At 37.1% G+C, this 6038-nt stretch overlaps 1 long non-coding RNA gene and 2 other non-coding genes across 3 annotated transcripts; all 3 read right to left on the reverse strand.

Annotated features, from left to right (window-relative positions):
* Positions 1-2338: 2338 nt before the first annotated feature.
* Positions 2339-3445, reverse strand: LOC132149662 (uncharacterized). Its single transcript, XR_009435046.1, has 3 exons — positions 3306-3445; positions 2697-3211; positions 2339-2426 (listed from the first exon to the last, which is right to left on the reverse strand). It is a non-coding gene; the product is annotated as an uncharacterized LOC132149662 (long non-coding RNA).
* On the reverse strand, positions 2501-2571 carry LOC132150849 (small nucleolar RNA R38). Its single transcript, XR_009436027.1, has one exon. It is a non-coding gene; the product is annotated as a small nucleolar RNA R38 (small nucleolar RNA).
* On the reverse strand, positions 2936-3012 carry LOC132150850 (small nucleolar RNA SNORD49). The gene has a single exon (XR_009436028.1). It is a non-coding gene; the product is annotated as a small nucleolar RNA SNORD49 (small nucleolar RNA).
* Positions 3446-6038: the final 2593 nt, after the last annotated feature.

Raw genomic sequence — 6038 nt, forward strand, 5'->3', positions numbered from 1 at the left:
CCTGGCACTTGAAGCAAACATCCCATCCCTTCTTAAAAGTCAGTGTTAAAAGAGAGCTGCCTGCTGTGCTATTTCTATAAAACTTTATACTGCTGTTCATAATGTATATATACTCCTACATTGCTCTGTTCATAATGTATATATATAATCCTACATTGCATTCCTATTAATGTTCTGTATATACTCTGCTCAATATTGTAACTCCACTGTACATTCTGTATATCATAGCTTCACTAACTCTGTACTTATGTACTTCTGGTTAGATGCTAACTGCATTTCATTAGCTCTGTACTTGTACTCTGCATTTTGACAAAAAAAGTTTAATCCAATCTATTTTAATTAATACAATTGATGTGGCCTATCTAGCTTTTTGCACGTTCTCCCTTTATTTTTAATTTTTGTATATATACTGTTTGAATGACAGCTTGGTAAATCTGCTGGCGATCAAATATTCAATATCGCTACTCGTCATACGTACTTGGTACATTATCAGCACAGTGGGAGACGTTCAAAACTACGTCATTTACATCTCTATTATGATTGGTTGATACCAGAAGGGAAGGCTAGCCTCTTTTACAAGGTTTCTTTTCTCAACACTCCTCAGCGCTGAAAGTAAACACTCGATGCTGATTTTTTTTTTACCAACTGTAAAAACACTCAAAATCCTGCATTGAAAATGTTAATAAGGTATAAACATGTAAGTATATAATCAGGAAAATTAGTTTAAAAGTTTAAAAGTGAATTGGGACTAAAATACTATTATTTATAATATCATTCGATTATTTTTCCTATAGCGTCAATGCACATCAGCAGCTAACCAGGAACACCAACAATCTCAGACACCTTAGTTGTAATGATGAGCCAGAGACGTTCGGATCCAAATGCAGCGCTTTATTAAAGAATGGTCAAACAGGCAGAAATCAGGAATGGCGTCAGGTGTGTCAGGGATAACCAGAGTCGAAACCAGAAACAAGCAGAGATCGGGGCAGGCAGCAGAGAATCAGAGTCGGAGTAATCAGTCCAAAGATCAAACACGGGAATGACAAACAGGGAGAAACGCTCAGAAATGTTAGACAGGCTAAACAAGACTTCACAGTGAGTGAGAGTGAGTGTGCTGCTTTTATGTGTGTGTGTAAATGAGGTGCAGGTGTGGCAAGGAAATTGGCTGATGAATGAGATGCAGGTATGGCAGGGTGATTGTGATGCAGTGACTCATGGGTAATGTAGTTCGGGTGTGGTGCAACAGTATGAGAGGTGCTAGTGTCCAAGTGACATCTGGTGGTTAATGGCTGGAATGGTCCTGAGTGGAGTGCCCTCTACTGAAGCTCATGGGCACTCCATCTAATAATCGTGACATTAGTCCACGCATCATTTTTATTTATTTATGTCCCTGTACGTAAACATTTAAATAAATCCACTAAAAACAAATAATTTAGGAAAATATAATTAAGTTCTTATCAGATGAACTCTGATCATTTCTATTTGGGTGAAACATTACACTGAACAGATGAATTTATATTACATACAACTAAAACGAATTAGAAAACACCTTCATTTAGTCAAAACACTGATGAACAGCAACATATTTCACTATATATATATATATATATATATAAATAATCATTTGAACAACATTATTTGATTCAAAACTACTGTGCAAACGGATTAAGAAAAACTAGCCGCTGTCGGAGAGATATGCATGTTTGTGATTCTACTTCATTACTGGTGAAGCTGCACTATACAGGATTATGGTATATACACTTGTGAATTAAAAATGAGGACAAATATAGATTTACATGTAATGACAATGTAAATATTTCAATTATGTATATATAGGGCTTCATTACAAACACACCAGTTGCATTTAAGCAACTAACAGCTGACAAATTTGTCATGATCTACCATTGCAACAACTCAAATGAAAAATTATTGGCATGGATCATATTTAAGGGTTTCTTCCAAGTCAGACTTTCTTTGGCCCCATTTATGAGTGATATAACTCGTATGTTTTTTTTAAATGTATCTGACAAATCTGTAGTGTACTGGTTTAGTTTCTCTAAATATGAATGTTAAGACACACCGTAATAGTAGAGAGCTGCATAAACCACTAAAATCATTAGGAAGCCCTAGAATACATGAACTTCCTTTTGAGGTAATGCTTAGCCGTTATTGCCTCAAGAGCAACCATTTCCCTAAACAGACAATGTCCCAACTAATGGTTTCTGCTCATTTCTCGAACAGGACAGACTTCCTGTAGAAGGAGCTGTACTTCCTGAACACACTGAAGAAAACCTCCTACAACTCAGTCTTCAACATGAACACAGAGAGACAGGAATCATTTTATATGTTTTATTTAATAAACATTGTAAAAGACATTTGGTCTGACGTCAATCTCCAGCATTCGTCACGGTCACCATGGAGCGCTTCTGCAAAACGAGAGTCACTAGTGTTAAATATATTTTTATAGTTAAAATCGAAATTATGAAACTCATTATGAAACTCAAGCCTCAGAATACCAAAACTCCACAGGTGTTTTTCAGACAGGGATAACTTCTCTCATCACAGGCTTGATTAAATAAACCGGGTCTAAACTGATCTTGGGTCAGGTTTTCCCTTTACAAGTGACTATTCGGACTTAAAAAGAACTAGATTACACCATTTAAGACTGAAGTTATAGTTAAACACTATATACGTACAGCACTGCATGCAGGTGAATCAGGAGACTTCACGGTGGCTTCGGATCAATCTATAGATATAAAACATGCTTCAGACGGGTTCTGGAAGCAGATGCATCTCAGGAAGATTCAAGCGAGAGATTGACCAGCTCAGTGCTGAAGCAGGGTCCAGGATCAGATGTTCACCTGTGGAGAAGAGAAACACGTGATCACACATCTGCGGTGTCCAGAGCAGTGAAACAACACATCTGCACGTTGTGTCTCAGACTGATCTTGCTTTGCCATCGTCAGTTATCGCATCAGACGGCACTTCCTATGTAGCAGTTTCATCACAGAACACAACTCAAACTAACGCTTTTCCTTTTGGTACGGGAAAAACCGACAGTTTTGTATAGCTCAATTAAGCAATGAACTAGAAATATAGTAATAACACTAAAAACACAGAATACTTACATTGTAAAGTCCACCATTTCAGTGACCTGCGCTTAAAATCACACCGTAAAACATCCAGCAGATAATAACGATCAAGTCACAACCTGCAGGAACACAAAGGAGAACAACGACCGTCGTTCTTACGCTATAATTAAGTGCAAGATCAATAATAAAAACAGCTTTGATCATCAGGCTTACATTTATCACGGTGGTCTGGGCGCGTGGCGACCTGCTCCTCGCTTGTAACGCGGTATGCACATGTTTTAATCGCTTATGTAGCAGAAAGACAGCTAGCATCCACGAGGTGCGCAGGAAAGAGAGAACGAAGAGCAGCGAGCGGCCGGTTTTATAGCGCAGGGACGTCACGGCCCACGTGACTAGGGCTGTGTACCATTCTGTAGCGATCACCCTGCGCCCTGTTCCCTTCGCAGTTGAGTTCTGAGGGTTGAGAGGTGGAGCGTTCGAAATAACGGTCATCTGGAACTGACTTATTAATACACGTGTATTGAATTGTGTTTGGAATGACCCTACAGCGTATCTATCATTAATGTTTCCCTTTCAAGTGCCCTACGAAGACTGCATTAATGAGTTTTGCGCGCAGGATATGTGTCATGTGGAAACCGTGAGGCGCGCTGGGCAAGTGAAGCGTTTTACAAAATAAAGGTTCAAAAAATATTAATTGACATATACTGTATAAAAACAGTTCATTGATCATTCAAAAAACATAGAAATCTGATTATTGCTACTTAATTGTAATTATAATTTTAAATATGTAATCGTTATAATCGTGGTAAACAAGTGTCATTTATTTATCCGCTGCACAATAAAAAAGTATTATCCTTACTTATTTACAAAATAAAGGTCATTAAAACAAATGAACAGACAAAATAATGAAAGTCACATAACTTTTATCTATCTATCTATCTATCTATCTATCTATCTATCTATCTATCTATCTATCTATCTATCTATCTATCTATCTATCTATCTATCTATAAAATAATATACATTCCATTTGTTGTTATTAACAACATAAAGTGCATTAAACATTAGGCTACATTACATCAATGTTTCCCAAACTGGGGTTTGTGAAGTAACTGCAGGAGGCTTGTGAGTTAAATGAAAAGCTCACATTTAATTAAATCATTAAAATGAAAACATTTTTGACCATTAAACAACATCAGAAAAGCGTGAACATGCAAATGTAATACTCATAACATGTAAATGTAATATTAAAATATTTATTTTACAATCTCTGGTGGTGTACTTCTATTGAAATACAGTATATTCGGTGAAAGAGGTTCAGATGACAAAATCCCTGGAATCCCTGCATTACATGTAAGTAAGAAACAAGGTGAATTTTTGCATTTATATGTGTAAAAGACAAAAGATTTCCAAGGACATGATGCATGGTTAAATAACCCATTGAAGGATAATAATAATATTAAAAAATATAGCTGCAAGCAGCAATTACGGGGCCAAGCACTCCAACGGCAAATGTAGGAGCTAAGCATGGCATGGAGCATCACACCAAATGCATTAATGAGCAATAACAGCAATTTTAGGATTATTGTAATTGAAATGGCTAAAAAAATAGTAGCATGATTATTTGGCCTATCAAGTTTGACCAATAGGTGGCACTGTTAAAAAAATGAATTTGGTGTACTCTGTGTGACTTTTCAATAACACACACAAAGTTTGGTGTTAATATGCCAAAGCATTCCAGAGATACAGCCTCAAGTGTCATTTTGTCATTGTGCCTCAAATTCGTCGCTGTGGTATGCAAAAACGGTTTTGTCTATCGACACAAAATCCGTAACTTTGTGTCAGCATAGTCTGAAGATCATCTGATTGGAATTTGGTGAAAATCGGACCTACGGTTGATGAGGAGTTCGAAAAAGTAGGTTTTCAACATAAATCAAAATGGCGGACCGGAAGTTCAGCTTACTCTGGCACATTTGGTATCTATGTTATCGGCATAAGCCAGGGAATATTTTGAGCCCAAATTCTCATTCAAATAGGCTAATGCAATAAAAAGTTATTAGCATTTTTAAAAGTGTAATTATTCATGGTTATTGAATGGTTAATTACTCTTGACCAATAGGTGGCGCTGTTACCACATTTATGTGGCATGGTCAGTGTGAGGTGGCGATGACACATACAAAGTTTGGTGCAAATATGTCAAAGCGTTGCAGAGATACAGCCTCAAATGCATTTTGGCACCCTTACATCAAATTCGTTGATGCGCTAAATGAGAACCGTTTCGTATATCGACACGAAATCCAAAAATTTTTGCCAGCATGGTCTGAAGATGATCCATTTCAAATTTAGTGAAAATCGGACAAACGGTCTAGGAGGAGTTTAAAAAGTAGATTTTTAACGTTAATCAAAATGGCGGACAGGGCGTTCAGATTTCCTACTAAAAAATTGGTATGTCTATTGTCGGCAGAACCCAAGGAATATTTTGAGATCAGTTTCATTACAATAGCCTAATGCAATCAAAAGTTATTAGCATTTTTGGAAATTTCATAATTGAAGGTTAATGAATGGTTAATTACTCTTGGCCAATAGGTGGCGCTGTTACCAAATTGATGTGGCATGGTCAGTGTGAGGTGACAATGACACATACAAAGTTTGGTGCAAATATGTCAAAGCTTTGTTGAGATACAGCCTCAAATGCATTTTAGCATCCTTCCAGCAAATTTGTTGATGCGCTAAATGAGAACCGTTTTGTATATCGACACGAAATCCATAACTTTTGGCCAGTGGCGTCTGAAGATGATCCACGTCAAATTTGGTGAAAATCGGACTAACGGTCTAGGAGGAGTTCGAAAAAGTAGATTTTCAACATTATTCAAAATGGTGGACAGGAAGTATGGCAGGTCAGGAAGTATGGCAGTATGTTCTCGGCAGGTCACAAAGAATATAGGG

Source organism: Carassius carassius, chromosome 9, assembly GCF_963082965.1.
Source record: "Carassius carassius chromosome 9, fCarCar2.1, whole genome shotgun sequence".
Lineage (NCBI taxonomy): Eukaryota > Metazoa > Chordata > Actinopteri > Cypriniformes > Cyprinidae > Carassius > Carassius carassius.